General features: G+C 42.0%; 1 pseudogene; it reads right to left on the reverse strand.

The window, feature by feature from the left end:
* Positions 1–17,475: 17,475 nt before the first annotated feature.
* LOC100408934 (proliferating cell nuclear antigen pseudogene) lies at positions 17,476–18,126 on the reverse strand (annotated as a pseudogene).
* Positions 18,127–22,424: the final 4,298 nt, after the last annotated feature.

Below are 22,424 nucleotides of genomic sequence, written 5' to 3' on the forward strand. Positions count from 1 at the left end.
AAACCCTGGGCTGTCCGACTGTCAAACCTGTGTTGGGAAATCCTGCTCTGTGCTGCCTCTCACTGCAGAGATCCTATCTGGATAAAGTGCTGGGTAAACCGGAACCAGAACCTCTGGAGGACTAGTAGGACTTCTTTTCTGTCCTTGCTACCCGAGTTCAAATCCTCACCATCCTCTCCTCTTGTTTCCTGTTCTTGCTCTGTACCTCCACTCTGTCACTGAGTCTTGTCACTTTGGTCCAGTGTCCCCCATTGCACCCCTGCCTTTCTTTTCATTCTTACTCTGGTTACCCCACACCTGGGGCACAGCCCTATCTGCCAGCTCCCTTTGTCACCCATCTTTCCTTTTCCCATCTTTTCCACTCACCTTTCCAGACTCATCTTCCCTTAACACTGCTTTGTCCTATTTCATTTAAAGTATCCCAGAGATTCATGGGATAAAGTCAAGACTCAGCACTAGATCTGAAGAACCCCCCAGCTCCTCCAGGTGGACCTCAAAGCTCCTACATTAGTTCTTTTTCATGCTGCTGTTAAAGACAGACCTGAGACTGGGCAATTTACAAAAGAAAGAGGTTTATTGGATTTACAGTTCCATGTGGCTGAGTAGGCCTCACAATTGTGGTGGAAGGCAAAGAGGAGCAAGTCACATTTTACACAGATGGCAGCAGGCAAAAGAGAGCTTGTGTGAACAAACTCCCGTTTTGAAACCATCAGATCTCTTGAGACCTATTCACTCTCACAAGAACAGCATGGGAAAGACCCGCCCCCATAAGTCAATCACCTCCCACCGGGTTCCTCCCATGGCATGTGGAAATAGTGGGAATTATAATTCAAGATGAAATTTGGGTGGGAACATAGCCTAAATATATCAGCTCCTTTCCAGCCTTGCCCATCACTTTCTTCAATAACTTGATGTTGCCTTGGATTTTCTGACTTCAGCATCTTTGCTCATGAGGTATCTTCTGCCTAGAATATGACACACCTTCCCACCCAACCTCCCCTCTGTTAAAAATCTCATCATGGTCTGGCAGAAGTGGCCTGTCTTTAATGAAGCTTTCTCCAGTCATCTTGCAGGAATGATCCCCTCTTGAACACTTTGAAACACTTAAACAGTACTTCTCATATGTTGCCTCACTGTAATTGTGTACCAACATTTTCTCCCTATAGGCCAATGTGATGTTGGAACCCATGCGTGTATATCCCCCACTACGGTCATTAGCATAGTGCTTTATATGTAGTGGGCCCTTACTCTGTTGGATGAATAAACTAATGAACAGTGAAAAACAAATAGTAAGAAATAAGTCATTTATTGATTCCTGTGTGTCAGACAGTGTTCTCAGTGCCATTCAAAGTAATACTTCCTTTAATTGTCACAGTAACTCTAAGAGGTAGATGATATTGTATCTCCATGACAGAGATGAGGAAGCAAAGGCATGGTGAGCTGAGCTAGTCAAAGAATAAGTGATTGACCCAGGATTCAAATCTGAGTGATCTGCCTCCAGGACCTAGATTCCCACTGTAGGTACCTTTCCAGGACTCTTTTGACCCCTACCTGGAAGGTCCTGGCAGGCTAATAGGTATACTCCTATAAGAGCTGCCTCATGGGCTTATGGATTTCTCATTCATGCAGGTTCCTGAGGGCCTGAGAATGGTTAGTATCCAGCATTTCTTCTCTAAGCCAGTACATGAAGTCTTGCCCACCTCAGCAATGTGCATCAGGCAACGTGGTGAGAGAATGGAAGGTTCCCTAGATGACAGGTGCTGTGTAAAGATGAAGCATATTTTTCATGTCCTATAAAACATGGTAACTTCATTACACAGTAGTCAGAGTTTGGGCCTAGGACTCTTAGAACACTCCACTTTTGGCATGAGATGATTACTTGGTTAATAATCCTAATCGGCCTAGTGCACATACCCTGTGTTTATCACTCCCAACTTATAATTAACTTATATATTTTCCTTAACTTTACAACTCAATCTGTGCACCAGTGTGCCTGCAAACCCATATTTATCTAATTTAGCAAACATTTGCATGCACTGCAATTAGATTCACATGTTGTGTGATCAACGTCCTTTGCTAATTGCATAATTCCTTTTGAGTTTAATCATCATATGGCATCTTTTTTTTCAAGCGTCTATGTGGTTTGCTGTTGGTTGTGAGCTGCAAGTGAAATCTCAGGCTGAGGCACCGGCAGTCACAGAACCAAAGATATTGGAGAGCCAAAGACAAAGGAGGAACTATGTTCCTTGTTGACAGGTGAAGAAACGGGGGCTCAAGGAAGTTAAGGGACTTGCCTATTCAAACAGCTCATTATTAAGAGTTCCTGAAGATGTAAAAGGATAAATACATCAGCAAAGAATATCTCCCAAACCATCCCAGTGTGGAAATTCCATGAATAACTGAAGTCAGTCCTGATAGTTAACATGGAGCTTGAGTCTAGACGCAATTAGTCTGGGCCTAAAAGAAATCAGATTATAGGCAAGGACCAATCTGAGGGTATTCTGGAATTACAACTCTTGGCAATTGTTTACAGCTTTGGGCTGCACATTGCCAGCAGATGTTTTGGTATAAGGAAGGCTGGCCAAACTCTTCCCTTTCTTCTGCCCCTTAAATTTTTTTTTTAATTGTAAATCTAGATTAGAATAGAGTAGAGGGTTTAACCAGGATTTAGGGATTGGGCTAGAAAGAATCAGAATATTGGAGCTGAAAGTGTATTTAGCTTGTTTGATAATAAAGTTCAGACAGGCATATCCCAGGTCAGAGTTGGTTGCTCACAGGTCTGGGACTTGAGCCCCTGTCTCTTTAGTGGATGTCCATGTTTTTCTCACGACAGTGCTCTACTAATCAAGAGACTAAGTAGACAAAGTGCTTCTTGTCCTTTCCTTCCCTCATGCAGCAACTTTACACAGTGGCTTGTATGTCCAGTGCTAAGCAGGGGTATATGGATGCAGATGCCCAGACCTTGATCTAAGCTAGAATACAAAAGCAAAGGATACAAAAGAGAAGGGGGCCTACCGGGATGGGGAAGGCACCACTTCCCATTGTGGAGATTTTGAACTCAGAGAGGATTTAAGGGAATGCAATGGAGCCTAACACAGTGCCTGACCCATTGTGGGAACTCTACTGATATTTGCCAAATGGACGTGTTCTAGCAAGGGGATGAAGGTAGGATGATAAGGACAGAAAGATAAGGACAGGCTACTGCCACCTGCAGATTTTGTTGCTGTTGTTGTGGTTTTTTCTTGGAAAGCAGAGGAAATCATGAAAGGCCTGCCACAATGGACTTTCATCCCTTTACCTGCCCAGAAAGAAAGACTTGATCATGAATGTGGAATCACCAAGAATCACTGGGGGCTGGAAAATACAGCCCAGCAGTATGCTCAGAAAGAAAAGAGACTGGGTCTTGGCTTCTGCCACATCTTATAAACTGGGAAACCTTTCTACTGCTGATGGCCGCAATAGAGATGCCCTGTTCTCTGAGCCCATGGCTTGCTTCTGCAACAGTACTTGTCAGCCTCTAACAGATATATCCTCTGCATCTTTTGGCTCCTAATATAACATTTAGAGAGTAAGTGCCCAGTTGATGTAGGTTGAATGCATGAATGGATGAATTAGACACTGTTGAAATGTTCAACTCTTCCCAAGTCAGCAGGGCAAGGTAATGTATGGAATGGTCAAAGTAGTAATAAAAGTATTTTAATAGCCTTGCTGGATGGACCAAAGCAATAATATTAAATTTATCTAGATGAAATGTAACCAAAGTCTATATTTAGTTTTAAAAATGTCAACTACCCAATCAGAGAGTGGGTAAAATGTGGAGTGTAGTCCATATTTTTAAACAGCCATTTGGGGTGGGTCTTAGTGGACCATAAGCTCAACATGAAATAAGTTTGTCATGTAGCTGCTAAAATATTGTTGAAGTCCATCAGTAGAAGTCTGATCCAGATCCATGCAAGTGACACTACCTGTAGCTTTGTTTATTTAAAAAATTTTTTAGCCATGGGGTCTCACTATGTTGCCCAGGCTGGAGTGCAGTGGACATTCACAGATGAGATCATTGCACACTACATCATTGAACCCCTGGCCTCAGCAATTCTCCTGCTTCAGCCTCTCAAGTAGCTGGGACTATAGGTGTGGGTCACCTAGCCGAGCTCCCCTGTGGTTTTTGAGCTGGGTCAGCTCACCTCCAGGGCAAATGTTCACCTGTCTATTAACAGTCATATCTTGCCCTGAGGCCAGTGCTTTAGTTTACAAAGTGTTTTCCCAGGCATTATCTTGTTACATTGTTCTAATGAGGTGGTTTATATACTGGTAAAAGGCAAGCGGACTTACTCAAGTTTACTCAGCCAGTGAGTGGCAAATCTTAGTCCTCCGAATTCTTGTCTGTATTCTTTTTGCCACGTTGTGCTGACTTTATGCAGAACAGAGACCCCACTGTGCAGCATCTAGAAGTGAAGCCAGCATGATGCTTGTCAAATGCTGTCAACAGTGGACACGCTCAGATGGGCACCTCACAATCAGTCAGACTGACAGTGATGTTTCAGAAACTACTTTCCTCACTGAGAGAGGCTTTGATGGGCCAGCTCACATGACAAGCACGGTGATCTTGACCTGTTTCAAAACTGCCAACAGGCAAACGTTGAACATCACTTTACCTCTGAATGAGCCCAAGAAAGGACAGATCTCTTTCTGAGACAGTGTTTTGCTCTGTTGCCCAGGCCGGAGTGCAGTGGCACAGTCCTGGATTATTGCAGCCTTGACCTCCCAGGCAGCTGGGATTACAGGCATGCATCACCATGCCTAGCTATTTATTTTATTTTAAAGTCTCACTATGTTTCCCAGGCTTGTCTCAAACTCCTGGGCTCAAGCAGTCCTCCTGCCTCAGCCTCCCAAAGTGCTAGGATTACAGGTGTGAGCCACTGCACCTGGTCAGATAGATCTCCATTCTTAACTCCATATATATATATATATATATATATATATATATATATATATATATACTATAGATACTCCTCATATCACTATATGTGTGCCAGGTGTGTAAAAGGGGACAGAAGAAAGGGAAAAGAGCCAACATTTTTTCAAGTTCCTATTAAGTCCCTGGATCAAGGCATTTTTGTGTTTATTTAGGTTTCCTATTTTTAATGCTTTACGGGTATCTAGCCTCACTGCTTACCCTTGACACCATTTGACTCCTACAATCTCCTGGCATTGACTGTCATAATATTCACTCACACCAATATGGTCTTTACCAGTTATCTATTCTTCCAAAAAAGCCTATGAGGTGGGTAGGATAGGGATTATTCTCTAATTTCACAATGAGGTACAAGAATGTCCATCTATCTATCCATCCATACACCCACCCACCCATCCATCCTTTTATTCATTGAACAAATATTTATTAAGATAATGCTATGTTATAGAAAATATGCAATGCACTGGGGGAACAAAAATGTCTGGAAAGCTCTTTGGGGAGATGTATAAACTCATGAGAAAAGGAGGTACCATAGTTGGGGCTTTTAATTAGGAGGGAGACAGATAATGAAATGTGTCATGGCAGGCTGTGACCAGTAGGTGGCACTCGAGGTCCCAGAAGGCTCAGAAAGCTCAGGAGTTAGTTCTCCAAGCCAAGCTTTCATTTTCTATTCATTACTGTGCTTAAAATTAAATTCTAAGACATATCATTGAAAAGCTGTATTCAATTTGATTTTAATTCCATTTATTTGCTGTTAATTGTTCCATGCTTTTCTAAAAATGATCAAATTAAATCTAGTTGTGACAGGGCTTCCTAAGTGAAAGTCATGTCCAGGAAATGTAGACTCCTAAAGAAGTTAGCACCTCCACTGATTGGCATTAGGTCCCAAATTCCTCTCTTAGGAAATACTCGAGAAAAGTTAACCCTATTGGAAAACGATCTGGAAGGATACACACTAACATGTTGTGATATCTCCCAGTGGTGTTAATACACATGGTTTTTAATTTTTTAAAATACTTGTATATTTTAGGCATTTTTTTTTTTTACAATGAGCATGTGTTAATTTGTTTATTTAAAATTTTTTTATTAAAGTATAGTCTACAACTGGAAAAGTACACAAATCTTAAGTGAACATGTAAGTTTTAAGATATATTTGTATATAGATAAAGCCATCACCCAGCTTAAAATACAGAACATTACCAAAACCCCAGAAAGTTCCCTCATGTCCCTTCCCAATGACCTCCACCCCTCAGGAACCACTGTTCTGACTTCTACCGCCACAAATTAATTGTGACTATTTTTGAACTTAATATAAATGGACTCGTACCGGATGTTTTATTTTTCATGTCCAGACCTCTACTCAGTGTGCACTCTTTCTTTTCTTTTCTTTCTTCTCTCTCTTTCTTTCTTTCTTCTCTTTTTGTTTTTTTTTTTTTTTTTGAGGAGTCTTGCTATGTCACCCAGACTGGAGTGCAATGGCATGGTCTAGCTCATTGCAACCTCTGCCTCCTGGGTTCAAGCAATTCTCCTGCCTCAGCCTTCTGAGTAGCTGGGATTACAGGTGCCCACTACCACACCTGGCTAATTCTTGTATATTTAGTAGAGATGGGGTTTCACCATGTTGGCTAGTCTGGTCTTGGACTCCTGACCTTGTAATCTGCCTGCCTCAGCCTCCCAAAGTGCTGGATTACAGGAGTGAACCACACCAGGCCCATTCAGTGCTATTTCTTTAGGTCAATGTGTATAAATATATAAAAATTTACCAAGCTGTTCTGTTGTATGTAGCAGCATCTGTTCTTTTTTCATTGATGTGAAGTGTTCCATGTGTGAATATATTACAAGTAGGTATTTTTATCATCAGAAGAAAAATTTGCTATAAGTGATTAAATATAGACATGGCAACTGCTTCTTTGCTGGAGGCCAAGGAGACATTTCAATGATGAGATAATCCTTAGGGGCTATGGATTTGGACAGCCATTTTGGAAGTGGCTCAGAAGCCCTGGATCTTTAAGAAAGAAGTAAAAGGAGTGGTAGGGGGTCAGGTGTTCTGACTCAAGAAACATTGAGTTCATTGTTTCATGGTGGGTAGGGTTAGTCTGGCTCCCTCTCTGGGTATCTGCCTTTGGGGGAAAGTTACTGGAGTTTTCTGTTCTCCCTGAGCCTCAGTTTTCTCATCTGTAAAATGTGTAAGCTTGCCATATTTAGGGGGAAAAAATGAAAGAAAAAAATCAAGAGAACCAGTTAAATTTGAGTTTCAGATAAACAATGAGCAATTTCTCACTATACGTATTCCCTGAGCATTGCATGGAACATATTCATACTAAAGAATTACTCATGGTTTATTTTCAATTCAAACGTGACTGCATTTTATCTGGCAATGCTAAAAGCAGGTGTAATACAATACCCTGCTTACACAATAACACGATTGCGAGAAAGTGAAAACAGAATAGCATGTATAGATGAAAGAACACAGAGAGGGCCAGAAAGGCAGGGAGGAGGACCACTGTGCTAGGGATTGAGGCCAGTGAGCCCCGAGCAGGACAGGAGCCTTCCCTCTCTCATCCACCACCAAGACCCCGGTGCCCAGCTCCATGCCCATGCTGGAGAAAGAGACACTGAAACGTCATCTATTGAACAACTGAGTGGATGTGATTTCCCACTCAGGCCCTTACCTGCTTTTAACCCTAGGTAAGCTATTTAATCATTCTGTGTTTCTTTTTTCCGACTGCATTATTCAACTAAGCCTTCAAGGGACAAAACTCTTTACTGGGTAGAAGGACTGTTGAACTGAGGTTTCCACCCTCCTGGAGTTTATATTAATATAAGGAGGGATGAGAAAATGAAAATATGTAAACAAGGAAAAAGATAATTTCTGATGGTAAAAAATGCTGTGCTGGAAATAAGGCTGTGCAATAAGAGAGGGTCAGCAATGCTACCTGCATGCTGGGTTGGGGAGGGTCACTCTAAGGAGGTGACCCCCTGAAGAGCCCAGAAGAGGGGCATTCTGGGAAGAGGAAAAACAGGTTTCCTTATCTGAAAATTGAGGGTGAGAAAACCCACTTCTAACAATTATAAGGGGTCTAATGAAGGAAAGTTGACTTGAGACATTTTCAAGTTTCCTACAAGTAAAAGAGATCAAGCACTTTTCTCCTGGAGCCTCAATCCCGGTCCCCAGATGACCTAGAAACTCAGGTGATGGTATTTGATTCCTTGGGTGTACTGCAGAGCTCAGTACACTCAGACAACTGCACTGTGGGCCAAACTGTTTCTACCTGACTGTGAGGAGATAAGTGCAAACATTGAAGGTGTTTAAAAACTTGGTCAGTGCCATGACATCCAAGCACATATTGTATTTTGTAACTTTTCCCCCATTTCATTTTTCTGTTATCAATCTATGATAGACTGGGGAGAAGAAGAAGAAAAGAAACCCAACTGGTTCTTAACCACAGAAAATTTGAAAATTGGTATTGTGACTTTCAAGACGTGAAAAGCTGAGATTTATTACAGTTCAATCTTTTACCTGCTGATTGACCTTAATTAAGTTGCATAATCTCCCTGTGCCTTGGTTTCTTTACCTGCAAAATAAGCATAACAGTGCTCACCTGTTAAGGCTTTGGAATTTCAATGAGGTAAGCTGTGTAAAGCACCTGACACAGTGACTGGTGCAAAAATGTTAATTCCCACCATCATTATTACTAGTATCTTACATCCATTCATTCAGTTAACAAATAGTATGATTTACTGAGTGCCTACTATGTGCTAGGCCTTCTTCTAGGAATGGGGGTACTACAAGAACAATAACAATCCCTTTCTCCCTACTTTACATGGGGGAGAGATAATCAGTGAACAAGCAAAACAAATGATCCTCAGATGGTGATAATTGCTATGGAGACAAAACAGGGAAGGCAGAGAAGGGAGAGAAAGCCTCACCGAGCAGAGAGGAAAGAGATAGGGAGGGAGGCCATCAAATGTCTGGAGAGTGTTCTAGGTGGGGCAGACAGCAAGTGCAAAGGCCCTGAGGTGGGACCATATCCTGCCTTGTGTGTTCAGGGAACAGCAAGGAGGCCAGTGCGCTACAAACAAGTCAGAGACGTGCAGAGGGGCAGAGATAAGTCAGAACAGGAGAAAGGGCTTTGTCTTCCTGACTATCCCTAGAACTATGGGTTCAGTAGACACTTGAGGGGCTTGGATCTTGGTGGGATCTTTCTCCCTGGAGGTCAGGGCCTTGAGTTGGTGATGGGGAAGGGATCCTGTGCCTGATTTTATGATGCTTCCAATCCCCAAATCCAAGCTTTCCTTTAACTTTCCTTGCTGCAATGCTCAGCCTGAACTGAACGGTGGTTCTTACCTGCCAAGTCCCTATTCTAGACTCAGATGGATCTTTTTCAGCTGAAATAAGATCAGTTCAAAAGGTGCTTGTGAAATCAAATGCAGATTTCTGTCACCCGTGCCTTTCAATGCACATAGGCTTGTTAGGGTCTTAATATATACAGTTGTTCCTCATTTTTCACAGATTCTGAGTTTGTGAATTCATTTGCATGCTAACATTTATTTGTAACTCCCAAATCAATGCTGGCTGTGCTTTCGTGGTGATTCTTGGACATGCACCTTGTGGGAGCAAGTGAGGCGCCTGTCATGCACTTTCCCAGCTGAGGTCCAGCAAGGTGACACTTGCCTTCCTGATTCAGTTATAAACGAGTGTCCTTTTCACGGTCTAGTTAGTGCTATGGCTTTTGCATTTTTGTGCTTCGTGTGGGTGATTTTGCTGTTTAAAATGACCCCCTATCATCGTGTTGATGTGCTGTCTTGTGTTTCTAAGTGCAAGAAGGTTGTGATGTGCCTTATAGAGAAGATATGTGTGTGTGAGCATCGTTCAGGCCCGAGTTGCAGTGCTGTTGGCTGTGAGTTCAGTGTTAATGAATCAACAGTGTATAGTATATTAAATGACATGTCTTTAAACAGAAACACACATAAAACAATGTTCTGTATTGACTGGTTGGTGAAGATGTGACCAGAGGATCATAGGAGCCTAACCCTGTCTCCCATAGAAGCAATGGTTCAGAATTCACTAATTCCGTATTAGTGGTGACTGTATAGAATATAACCACTGTGAATAACAAGAGTTAACTATATGTGGCTAAACTGTTTTCCTGAGAAGTACAATTTATACTGTTGTACTGTAGTCTAGGAATACCAGTTTTACCCCACGTCTGCCAGCATTAAAGCATTAAATAGTATCATTAAACTTTTTTTTCTAATTTGATAGATGAAAAGAGTATGTAGGTCATTGTTTATTTTTTGAGACAGGGTCTTGCTCTGTCGCTCAGGCTGGAGTACAGTGGCACAATCATGGCTTACTGCAGTCTCGACCTCCTGGGCTCAAGCAGTCCTCCTACGTCAGCCTTCTGAGTAGTTGGGAATCACAGGTATGTACCACCACACATGGCTAATTGATGTATTTTTTTGTGGAGACTGGGGTTTCGCCACATTAACCAGGCTGGTCTTGAACTCTCTGCTGTCTTTTCTGAAGTAAATGAGTCTTCCTCGGGAGTTGTTCTGCACCTTGAACAGTTGGGCAAGTCTAATCTTTTTGTTTGTCACCTTGGGCAACTGGCTACTGAATATGCTGCCTCTGCTAGCCTTCCCTGCTTGCTGGGAGAATTAAGTTCCCTCCTCCCCAGCTGCTCTGATACTGAGTAGTGGAGCCCAAGTGCCTAACACATCTTCGTGACATAACCCTGCCCTTTGGCAAGGTCATACGTTACTTAGCTCTTTGATACTTGCAGACCAAATGCCATAATTACCTTTTTGTCTTGATAGTAACTGATATTAGGGTTTCGACTTCTTGCTTTTCCTCCAAAGTCAAGGCTATCTTGCTGTCATGGGGCTACCCATCGTAAGCCAGTAGAATCTGAAATGAACTTGCTTTGCTTATTTGCTATCACTGCAAGTAGACTTCCCTGCTTGTAGCTGTCATCTCAGCCCATCCCAGGGCCTTGGCTTGTCAGGGGAAGAAGGATTATGTGTGGTATTGTATTAGGTTGTTCTTGTGTTGCTATAAAGAAATACCTGAGACTGGGTAGTTTATAAAGACAGGTTTAATTGGCTCACAGTTCTGCAGGCTGTACAAACATAGTGCTGACATTGCTAGGCTTCTGGGTAGGTCTCAGGGAGCTTTTCCTCATGGCAGAAGGTGAAGTGGAAGCAGGCATACGACATGGTGAAGGCAGGAGCAAGGGAGAAAGAGAATGGGAGGTGGGGGAGGGGGTAGGTGCCACACACTTTTAAATGACCAGATTTCATAAGAACTTACTATCACAAAGACAGCACCAAGCCTTAGGGATCCACCCCCATGACCCAAACATCTCCCACCAGGTCCCACATCCAGCATTGGAGTTTACAATTCGATATGAGATTTGGGTGGGAACAAATATCCAAACTATATCAGATATCAATAATCCTTTTCTTGCTGAGTTTTTCTCACTGGTTAGCAATGAAGAAGACAAAGTTAATGGCATTTGTCTGTGTGCGTGTGTGTGTTTGTGTGTGTGTGTGTATGCACATGCAGAAATAAATATACCCATTCACAAGTAAACAAATAAGAATCAGAGTGCAGTGTCATTTAGCTGGTGAACTTCTACTCATCTTTTGAGGTCCAGACCAGGGGTCACCTCCTCTGTGAAGCATGAACTGATGCTTGCTTGGACTTTTCATCCCTGTCCTGCTCCTGGTGTGGGTGTTGACTATAACTGTTAGCATCCCTATATGGTAATATATCTCTCTGTGGGCTTGTTTCTCACTTAACTATGGACTCCTTGAGATCAGAAACTAAGTCTTAACTATCTTCATTTTCCGATTGTTTGGGAGAAAGCCTAGCACAGTAGTTTAACAAATGTCTGTTGAGTGAATGAATGAAGTGGTGGATAGGTGCCCCCTGTGTGTCTGGGTAAGCCACTGTACCAGCTTATTCTCTTAGTGGTTACAGCCAAACCTAAATGTCATCCATCAAATGGATTCTGACTTGCAAACATACTGAAAAAGCACATTATGATGAATGTCACTTACTCAGCCAAACCCCATTACAAAAGGCCAGCGGACTGCAAATGTAACAGCCTCTAAACCCAAACTGGGCAAACAACCCTCCTGCTTGGAACCTAAACTGAACCAAGTATCTGTCATCTTTTGAAATTTCCAACTGAACTAAAGTGGTTCTCTGCCTTCCTGAACCACCCCCTCCAATGCCTCTTGGCCAAATTTTACTTGGTAAACTAGTTGCAATGGGAATCAAACATATTTTATTCCAGAACAAAATAAGGAGTTTAAAATTTTTCCATTCCTGCATAAACGAAGATTTTATTTCATTGGCATTCTGCCCTTTTGTGAGTCTGGTTATCTTATGGCTCAAAGAATACATCATTTGACAGGTTATTGCTGCCATGGAAGTGGGCAGGACTACACTTTTATTTTCAGAGGGCAGACCCTAAACCAGCTGCTCTGGTCCCTGACACCAGGTTTGGTGTCACCCGGTGAGGGTGGTTAATTCCTCCTCCTCTCAAATGCCCCATCCACAAGGTGCTTCACTGCTTCCAGGGCGTGCTCAGAGCCACCCTCTCACGCAATCCCAAAAAATGGCCCTGTGAGCTGGGCGGGCCCAGGATATTATCCTATTTTAGAGATGAGGACATGGAGACCAAGAGAGGAGGTCTCACACACACACTTGCCCAAGTGATAGAGACAGAACTCACACTTTATTTTGGGGGATTCCAGCTCAGTTTCTCTTACCTGAGTGACTCAAGCATGCCCCCAAGCCTCCAGCCTGCTGCTCAATGGCACATGTATAATTTGGTTCCCCAAACATCTTCCCCAAGTGAATGTGTGGTCCAAGTTAAAGAAAACGGTTTCATGGAAGGCTGTTTTGTTTTGTGCCAATTCCTCACTTTTCTCCCCTCTACTGCCAATGCAAGAAAAACCTTGGTTATTTAAAAGTCAGGTTTATTAAAGTGTAATTTACACACATAAAGTACAATTGGATGAGTTCTGAAAAAAGCATACACTCCTGGAATCATCACCAATCTAGATAAAATATTTTCATCACCCCAAAAAATTCCCCTTTGCAGCCCTCCTTCCCTACTCACAGGCACACTGCAGGTAAATGAATATCAACAACTTAATAAAGTTAATTGTAATGTCCAGTAACTAGAACTCAGTTCAAGTAATACTAGAAAGAAATCAGTCATTTAGTCTACTAAACACAAGATATACCTTGCAGCAGTTACCGGGTATGTTTTAAAGTCTTTATGACTTCAGGGCCTTTTGCTTTCTTGGTTGTGTCCAACATCCATGGAATTTAAGACATCTTCATCCTTTAACGGAGTGAAGGCACTAAGAGGGGTACTTATACTAGAGAATTTTTTTCACAACCATATTCCTCCGGCCCCAACCAACATCTCCTGAAACTTCCAAAGCTCTTGTAAAAGACACCCCAGGCTGAAAAGAAATGCGACCTATATAGTCTTATAAAGTCCACAAGACTTTGGGTACATTAGGCTTCTGAAGAGTATGAATTTTTGCTAAGTGAAATGATAAAATGATGAAATACGTAGGATATGTTTTACTCTCCCTGCTTGTTACTTGAGCACAGTTAGAATAAGAACAAAATAAGCTTGACAGATCCCCCCCAATAACTGGTAAACTACTGTGTTTGAAGTATTTTTGATCTTCACCAGGATGCTCTAGACTAAAAAACATTTACATGAAATGGTAGCTTTAGCTGAGAATTCAGTAGATACTTGCAACAGTCCTGGTCCAAAGGAAAGCACTACGCTGTGACATTTGACATTCAGGTAACGTTATTTAAATTCAAAACCAATTCTTAAAATTGAATTTAGAGTCAAGACCCCTTTGTATTGTAAAAATTATAAGATGTATCTCTAAGTAAGGCAAAAGTAGTTCAGGTTAACAAGACCAGATTTGACTTTAGACTTTATTCTTTAAACAAATTACAGAGAATATAAAACCACACAACTATGTGGAAACTGAACGACCTGCTCCTGAATGAATACTGGATAAATAATGAAATTAAGGCAGAAATAAATAAGTTCATTGGACTCAATGAGAACAAAGACACAACATACCAGAATCTCTGGGACACAGCTAAAGCAGTGTTAAGAGGGAAATTTACAGCACTAAATACCCATATCAGAAAGCAGGAGAGATCTAAAATTGACACCCTAACATCACAATTAAAAGAACTAGAGAAGCAAGAACAAACAAGCTCAAAAACTAGCAGAAGACAAGAAATAACTAAGATGAGAGCAGAACTGAAGGAGACAGAGACACAAAAAACCCTTCAAAAAAATTAATGAATCCAGGAGCTGGTTTTTTGAAAAGATTGACAAAATAGATAGACCACTAGCCAGACTAATAAAGAAGAAAAGAGAGAAGAATCAAATAGATACAATAAAAAATAATAAAGGGGATACCACCACTGATCCCACATAAATGCAAACTACCAGCAGAGAATACTATAAATACCTCTATGCAAATAAACTAGAAAATCTAGAAGAAATGGATAAATTTCAGGATACATACCTTCTCCCAAGACTAAACCAGAAAGAAATAGAATCCGTGACTAGACCAATAATAAGTTCTGAAATTGAGCCAGTATTTAATAGCCTACCAACCAAAAAAAGCCCAGGACCAGATGGATTCACAGCCGAATTCTACCAGAGGTACAAAGAGGAACTGTTACCATTCTTTCTGAAACTATTCTAAACAATAGAGAAAGAGGGAATCCTCCCTAACTCGTTTTATGAGGCCAGCATCATCCTGACGCCGAAACCTGGCAGAGACACAATAAAAAAAGAAAATTTCAAGTCAATATCCCTGATAAACAGTGATGTAAAGATCCTCAATAAAATACTGGCAAACTGAATCCAGCAGCACATTAGAAAGCTTTTCCACCATGATCAAGTTGGCTTCATCCCTGGGATGCAAGGCTGGTTCAACATATGAAATTCAATAAACATAATCCATCACATAAACAGAACCAGTGACAAAAACCACATGATTATCTCAATAGATGCAGAAAAGGCTGATAAAATTCAACACCCCTTCATACTGAAAACACTCAATAAATTAGGTACTGATGAAACAAATCTCAAAATAATAAGAGCTATTTATGATAAACCCATAGCCAATATCACACTGAATGAGCAAAAGCTGGAAGGATTCCCTTTGAAATCCGGCACAAGACAAGGATGCCTTCTCTCACCACTCCTATTAAATATAGTACTGGAAGTTCTGGCCAGGGCTATCAGGAAAGAGAAAGAAATAAAGGGTATTCAAACAGGAAGAGAGGAAGTCAAATTCTCTTTTTGTAGATGACATAATTGCATATTTAGAAAACCCCATTTTCTCAGCCCCAAATCTCCTTAAGCTGATAAGCAACTTCAGCAGTCTCAGGATACAAAATCAATGTACAAAAATCACAAGCATTCCTATACACCAATAATAGACAAACAGAGAGCCAAATCATGATGAACTCTCATTCACAATTGCTACAAAGAAAATAAAATACCTAGGAATACAACTTATAAGGAATGTGAAGGACCTCTTCAAGGAGAACTACAAACCACTTCTCAAGGACATAAGAGAGGACACAAGCAAATATAAAAAATTCCATGCTCATGGATAGGAAGAATCACTATCATGAAAATGGCCATACTGCCCAGAGTAATTCAATGTTATCCCCATCAAGCTACCATTGGCTTTCTTCATGGAACTAGAAAAAACTACTTTAACTTTCACATGGAACCAAAATGAATTCATATAAGCAAGACAATCCTAAGCAAAAAGTACAAAGCTGAAGGCATCATGCTATCTGATTTCAAACTACACTACAAGGCTACAGTAACCAAAACAGCATGTACTGGGACCAAAACAGATATATAGACTAATGGAATAGAACAGAGGCCTCAGAAACAACACCACATATCTACAACCATCTGATCTTCAAGAAACCTGACAAAAACAAGCAATGGGGAATAGATTTCCTGCTTAATAAATTGTGCTGGGAAAAATGGCTAGCCATATGCAGAAAATGAAAACTGGAACTCTTTTTTACATCTTATATAAAAATTAACTCAAGATGCATTAAAGACTTAAACATAAGACCTAAAACCAAAGAAACCTTAGAAGAAAACCTAGGCAATACCCTTTAGGACATAGGCATGAGCAAAGAATTCATGACTAAAACACCAAAAGCAATTGTATTCAAAGCCAAAACTGACAAACAGGATCTAATTACACTAGAGAGCTTCTGCACAGCAAAAGAAACTATCATCAGAGTGAACATGTAACCTACAGAATGGGAGAAAATTTTTGCAATCTATCCATCTGACAAAGGTTTAATATCCAGAATCTACAAGGAACCTAAACAAATTTACAAAAAAACCAAGCAACCTCATCAAAAAGTGGGTGAAGGGTACAAACAGACACTTCTCAAAAAGAAGACATTTATGTGGCCAACAAACATATGAAGAAAAGCTTATAATCACTGGTCATTAGAGAAATGCAAATCAAAACCTCATTGAGATGCCATTTCACGCCAGTTAGAATGGCAATCATTAACAAGTCAGGAAACAACAGATGCTGGAGAAGATGTGGAAAAATTGGAATGCTTTTATACTGTTGGTGGGAGTGTAAACTAGTTCAACCATTGTGGAAGACAATGTGGTGATTCCTCAAGGATCTAGAACCAGAAATACCATTTGACCTAGCAATCCCATTACTGGGTATATACCCAAAGGATTATGAATCATTCTACTATAAAGACACATGCATGCATATGTTTATTGCAGCAATATTCACAATAGCAAAGACTTGGAATCAACCCAAGTCCCCATCAGTGATAGACTGGATAAAGAAAATGTGGCACATATACATTAGGGAATACTATGCATCCATAAAAAAGGATGAATTAATGTCCTTTGCAGGGACATGGATGAAGCTGGAACACATTATCCTCAGCAAACTAACACAGCAACAGAACACCAACAACTTACATGTTGTTACTCATAAGTGGGAGTTGAACAGTGAGAACACATGGACACAGGGAGGGGAACATCACATACTGGGGCCTGTTGCGGGGTGGGGAGGAAGGGGAGGGAGAGCATTAGGACAAATACCTAATGCATGTGGGGCTTAAAACCTAGATGACAGATTGATGGGTGCAGCAAACCACCATGGCACATGTATGCCTATATAACAAACCTGCACGTTCTGTACATATATCCCAGAACTTACAGTATAATAATAAAAATTATAGAGAATAGAGAATAATAGGTTATGTGCAGAAAATTATACCTATCTATGTACTCAGAAGCATAAATTTGGTGACAGAAATTACTTCAGTATATACGGATATCTCAGAAGCATTTCTGAAAGAGCTTAGTTTTATTTTCTTGAATTTTAAGAATGTCTAAGATCCTTCTTCATCCTCAATATTGGGAGGCAAGTAGTATTTGCTTTAAATGTTTCATATTAGCAGTGTTATGCTCTACACAGAGTACATCTGCAGACAGACCAAGTGTCACTGTAGAAGAGCGTGGAGTGGCTTTTGTGAAGAAGTTCAGGTACATCAGTGCAAAAGTTAGCTGAACTGATTCATTCATCTCTATGGTAACAGCTTCCTCTTCTTTATCAACATTACTTATTTGTGACAATTTAATGTTTCCATTTGCAAGTCCTACAGTTGCAGAAAATTTCATTCCATCTTTTGCACAGGAAATTACAACAGCATCTCCAGTATGACTGAGATCTTGACATATGCATGCAGATTCCCCAGCAGCCATCTTTACTACGCAGCTGTACTCATGTTCTGGAATTCCAAGCTGTTCAACATCCAAATCCATTAGCTTCATTCTATAGTCTGAAACTTTCTCCTGATTTAGTGCTTCAAGTGCTAGTGCTAAGGTGTCTGCATTATCTTCAGCCCCAAATGTCATGACATCTTTATATCCAGCACAGTGTAGTATTTTGAACATACTGGTGAGGTTCATGGCTATGGCCAGGTTGCAGTTGCAGCAGCATATATTGAAGCCCTTTGAGTGCTGGGTGAGCTGCCCCAAGGAGAGGCAGGATGAGTCCATGCTGTACACATTCAGCTGATTGAGCTAATGTCCTGGCAGGCCTCACTGATGAGGTCCTTGAGGGCCTCCAACACATTCTTCAGGGTGGAGCCTTGGACCAGGCTTACCTGGAACATGGTGGAGTCACAGTGACATGGCTACAGGCAGGTGTGAAGGAAGAAGGTATAGCCACTTATGGCTTTATGAAGCTCAGAGCAAGTGAGCAAATGCAGTGGGAAGAGGCTGAGACCTAGAAAGATGATGACAAGTCCACTGTGCTTGCAACTGTTTAACCAAGGCTTGGTTTTTTTAATGAAGTGCTGGTGCGAGTTCAGGGGCATGACTGGTAGAATTCACAGATTGCTACCCTCAGAATACCTTCCTGGCAGAAGCCTGGGAGTCATGCTGGGATCCGCACCCGCCCCACCTCCTGCCCCTGCAGTTTCTGCTGGCATCACTGGGGACAGTGGAGACTTGTCCATTACTCTGGCAGGGATTGGATGTGCCTCCAGTGGGTTGTCACTCCAGAAAGCAGAGAGCAAAGGGAGCCTCTGGCTAGGCTGTCACTAGCCTCTGAGTGGGTGCCTCATGCCCAGGGATTGGCAGGTAAGTTACTGAAGCCCCAGGCTGATGGTAGCCAAGTTCCTTGAAGCCTTTACCTTGCACATTGCTGAGTGGCACTATTGTAGTCAGGAGAGGAGGGCCAGAGTGACATAAATGCTGTCTGCCCCCAAGATTTTTCCTGGGAGGCCTGCAGGTACCTAACGTGTCAGAAAGGCCATTAGTACTTCCTCCCCAGGTGTCCCCAGTGATCTGAGAGATTATCTTAGGAGTCTGTTGGAGGAATATTGGGTTTTAAATGTAATAGCCATGATTTTAATGTCTCTTCTATTTATGGCAAGTCATGTAGGTTTTCAATTAATGGTCATAATGGTTTTTTAAAATGATGTAAAAAAATGAATCTATTTAAAGAAAATTGTTCAGGGAAGCAGCATAGCATAATAGTTAAGAGAATGGACTCTGAAGACAGATGCATGGTCAGACTCCCAGGACCACACTTACCAGCTGTGAGACAGTGGGTAAGTGCTTCACTCTGCTGCGGTTTCCTTATCTTTGAGGCATAACGGTAAGTACCCACTTCATAAGTTAGTTCATGTAAGCACTTACAACCTGTCCCAGCTTATACTAAGCATCACATAGGTAACTTAAATGAAATGCAGTAAATCAAGGTGGTAGGGGAGCATAGGGCAAAAGTAATGAGAAGGGGTCTATGACAAGAGAAAGTTGTAGGAATGTTTGTCTTCTGCAGTCCTTGCTGTGGCAGTTGGGGGCCCAGGGAGCAGAAGGGTTGTATCCAAGGTCATAAACTGACTATAGCATGGTAGGGCAGAATGAAATCCCTGCTCACGTGATTCACGTCTATTATAGGGCTGGAGAGGTGGCCACCTCTATCGAGAAAGGCAGTTTGTCCATGGACCACTCAAAATGGCAAACATAGTCTTCAAGACAGTTGACACAGACATTACCTTGGAGGCACCCTTGCCATCACTGATCCCTCAGATGGATATAGTTCCCCATAGCTCCCTACTTGCTGATGAGAGGACCACAGCCATAAAGCAGTCTTTCAGAGTCTGTCCCAGGTATATTTCAGGCCTCCATATACCAGGGCCAGGTCATAGAGGTCATGGCTGGAGCTTCAGGACCTACCACAGAGCTGGCCCAGAGAAGCCTCTGAAGGAAGGTTTGATGACTCATTGAATGAATGAATGGAAACAAGTGCTCTTTCATCATTCCCATTACATGGATCAGCTGATCAGCTAAGCAGAGGATAGGTATGTGACCAAGGGCCCCTTTGGTGCAGTGTGTGTGTGTTGTTTTGTCTGTGGGTGAGGCTGTTGAGGTATGTGTCTGCAGAAGGTGCTAGCATAGTGCTGGGTGTGTCACACTAGGCCATGCCCTACACTTGTTGTGCAAGTTCTGTCACCTATGGGATCTGAAAGATCATAATTTCCTAGAGCAGAGCAACAGTGAGGTTAGGGGAGATTGAAGGAGGGAATGGAGGCGTGACATTTCCGGGGCCCAGGACTCGCAGAAGTAAGAAAGGATGGTGTTTATGAAGGCACTTAGCTGCAAGAGTGAGGTCCTGTAGGCAGATTTAGAGCTTATTATAATCACTTTGGCATAAGCTGCCAACATGGGCACCTCACTCTACAGTTTACCTGAAGCACTGCCACTCCAGTTTCATCACTGGCTCTTCAGCACTGCATGAGAGCAGAGCAGTTATTGCAGTTCCTATTTAAAAACAAAGTGTATTAAATGGCAAAGCTGGATAGAATCAGCTCCTCTGAGTTCATGTCCAGTATGATCTCAAGCTGGGCTGCCTTCTGGTTGGGTATATCTTAGTAACCAGTCCTGGGCATGGCATGGTGCTTAGCACATATTTCTCATCCCCCACCTCCAGGATTGTTTGCTGATGAGTCAGTGACTAAATCAATAGTGCTAAGGAGAGACAAGAGACCTGAGGTGAGGGCAAAGGGGTCAAGTCAGGGCTGGAGAGTGCAGGAGGAAGAAAGGGCTGGAAGGAATTCTCTAAAGATGGGCTGCTTCTTTCATGACTATGTTGGCCAGGCCAGGTTTCAGCTCAAGACTCATTGCTTTTAATTTATCAGCAAATGTGTTATTGGTTCCCTAAATATTGAGAATAAATCCAGAGGCCTCACCATGGGCCACAAGGTGCAATGTGAACTGGCTGCCCACTCCCTTCTCTCTTCTACTCTGTAGCCCCTTGAATGTCACTTCATTGGCCGCCTTTTGCCATTTCTAAAACATTTCGTATACTTAGGCCTCAGGGCCTTTGCACTTGCTGTTCCCTCTACCTGGCATGCCTTTCCCCCACTGTCTACCTCAAATGTACCTCCTGAGAGAGGCCCTCTCTGACCCCATGGCCTGCCTTGTTTTTCTCCATAACACTGATCACTCCTTGGCTTTTTATTGTATATGCATTTCTATCTGTCTACTGGAAATGAAGCATCACAAGGCCAGAGATCTTTGCCTGCTTTGCTCATTGCTAGATGCTCAGTGCCTAGCAAAATGACTCCCATTTATTACATACATTAGGCATATTAGATACAAATTAAATGTATTTGAATGAGTTAGTGTGGTTTGAAGCTTTTACCTCTCTGAGGCTTCTAGGTGTGCCACTTTCACAGGAAGAGTGATCCTGGCCTAGGATGCTAGTGCCTGCAAAGTAGCCGAGCTTGTACTTTATTAGATTCACTATATCCTTAGGGAAGAGGAGGCATGTTGGACAAGATGCAGCCCCAGCACCCAGGCCTCTGCCGAAACCAACGTGTTCCAGTTTGAAGAAGATTCTAGTTGAGCTTGATGGTGGACTGGTAGACCAGAGCAGATGTATATGGCAGGACTGGGAAAGGTCAGGACTGAGAATGGCTGAGATCAGTACATTAGGGGTCAGAGAGCAAGACAGGGATCTGGGGCTAGGGCTGGGAAGAACCAATGGGTCCTTGGTGGGGATTTAGAGGAGCTGGGTATTTGATATGGTTTGGGTGTGTCCCTATCCAAATTTCATCTTGAACTGTAGCTTCCATAATCCCCATGTGTCATGGGAGGTACCCAGTGGGAGAAAATTGAATCATGGGGGTTGTTTCCCTGACACTGTTCTCATGGTAGTGAATAAGTCTCACAAGGTCTGATGATTTTATAAGGGGAAACTTCTTTCACTTGGCTCTCATTCTTCCTTACCTGCCACCATGTAAGACGTGCCTTTTGCTTTCCACCATGATTGGGAGGTCTCCCCAGCCACGTGGAATGGTAAGTCCACATGAAAAAGAGGAGTCCAGCCACCTCTTTTTCTTTATAAATTACCCAACTCAGGTATGTCTTTATCAGCAGTGTGAAAATGAACTAATACAGTAGCCAACGTGTCTGGAATGATGATGAGGTGCCAGTTCAGGTAGCTTCTTGTAAGCCATTGATACTTAGGATTTCTCTGCTAGGCCTACCTGGGCATGAAATGTCCATTTCTTGGCAGGAAAAATGACAATATTGAAATATGTAAACATCCTACATATCTATTATTTCATAACAACCATGTGCAGTACATTTATTCATTTAACCAACAAATACGTGTTGACCCCTTGTAAGAACCAGGCACTGTAGATGTTGCCTCAGTCACTGTCTTAGTCCATTTGTGTTGCTATGGACTCAGGCATACCTGAGGCTGGATGATTTATAAAGAAAAGATGTTTATTTGGCCAACAGTTCTGCAAGCTGTATAAGAAGTATGGAGCTGGCATTTG

This window comes from Callithrix jacchus, chromosome 10, assembly GCF_049354715.1.
Source record: "Callithrix jacchus isolate 240 chromosome 10, calJac240_pri, whole genome shotgun sequence".
NCBI lineage: Eukaryota > Metazoa > Chordata > Mammalia > Primates > Cebidae > Callithrix > Callithrix jacchus.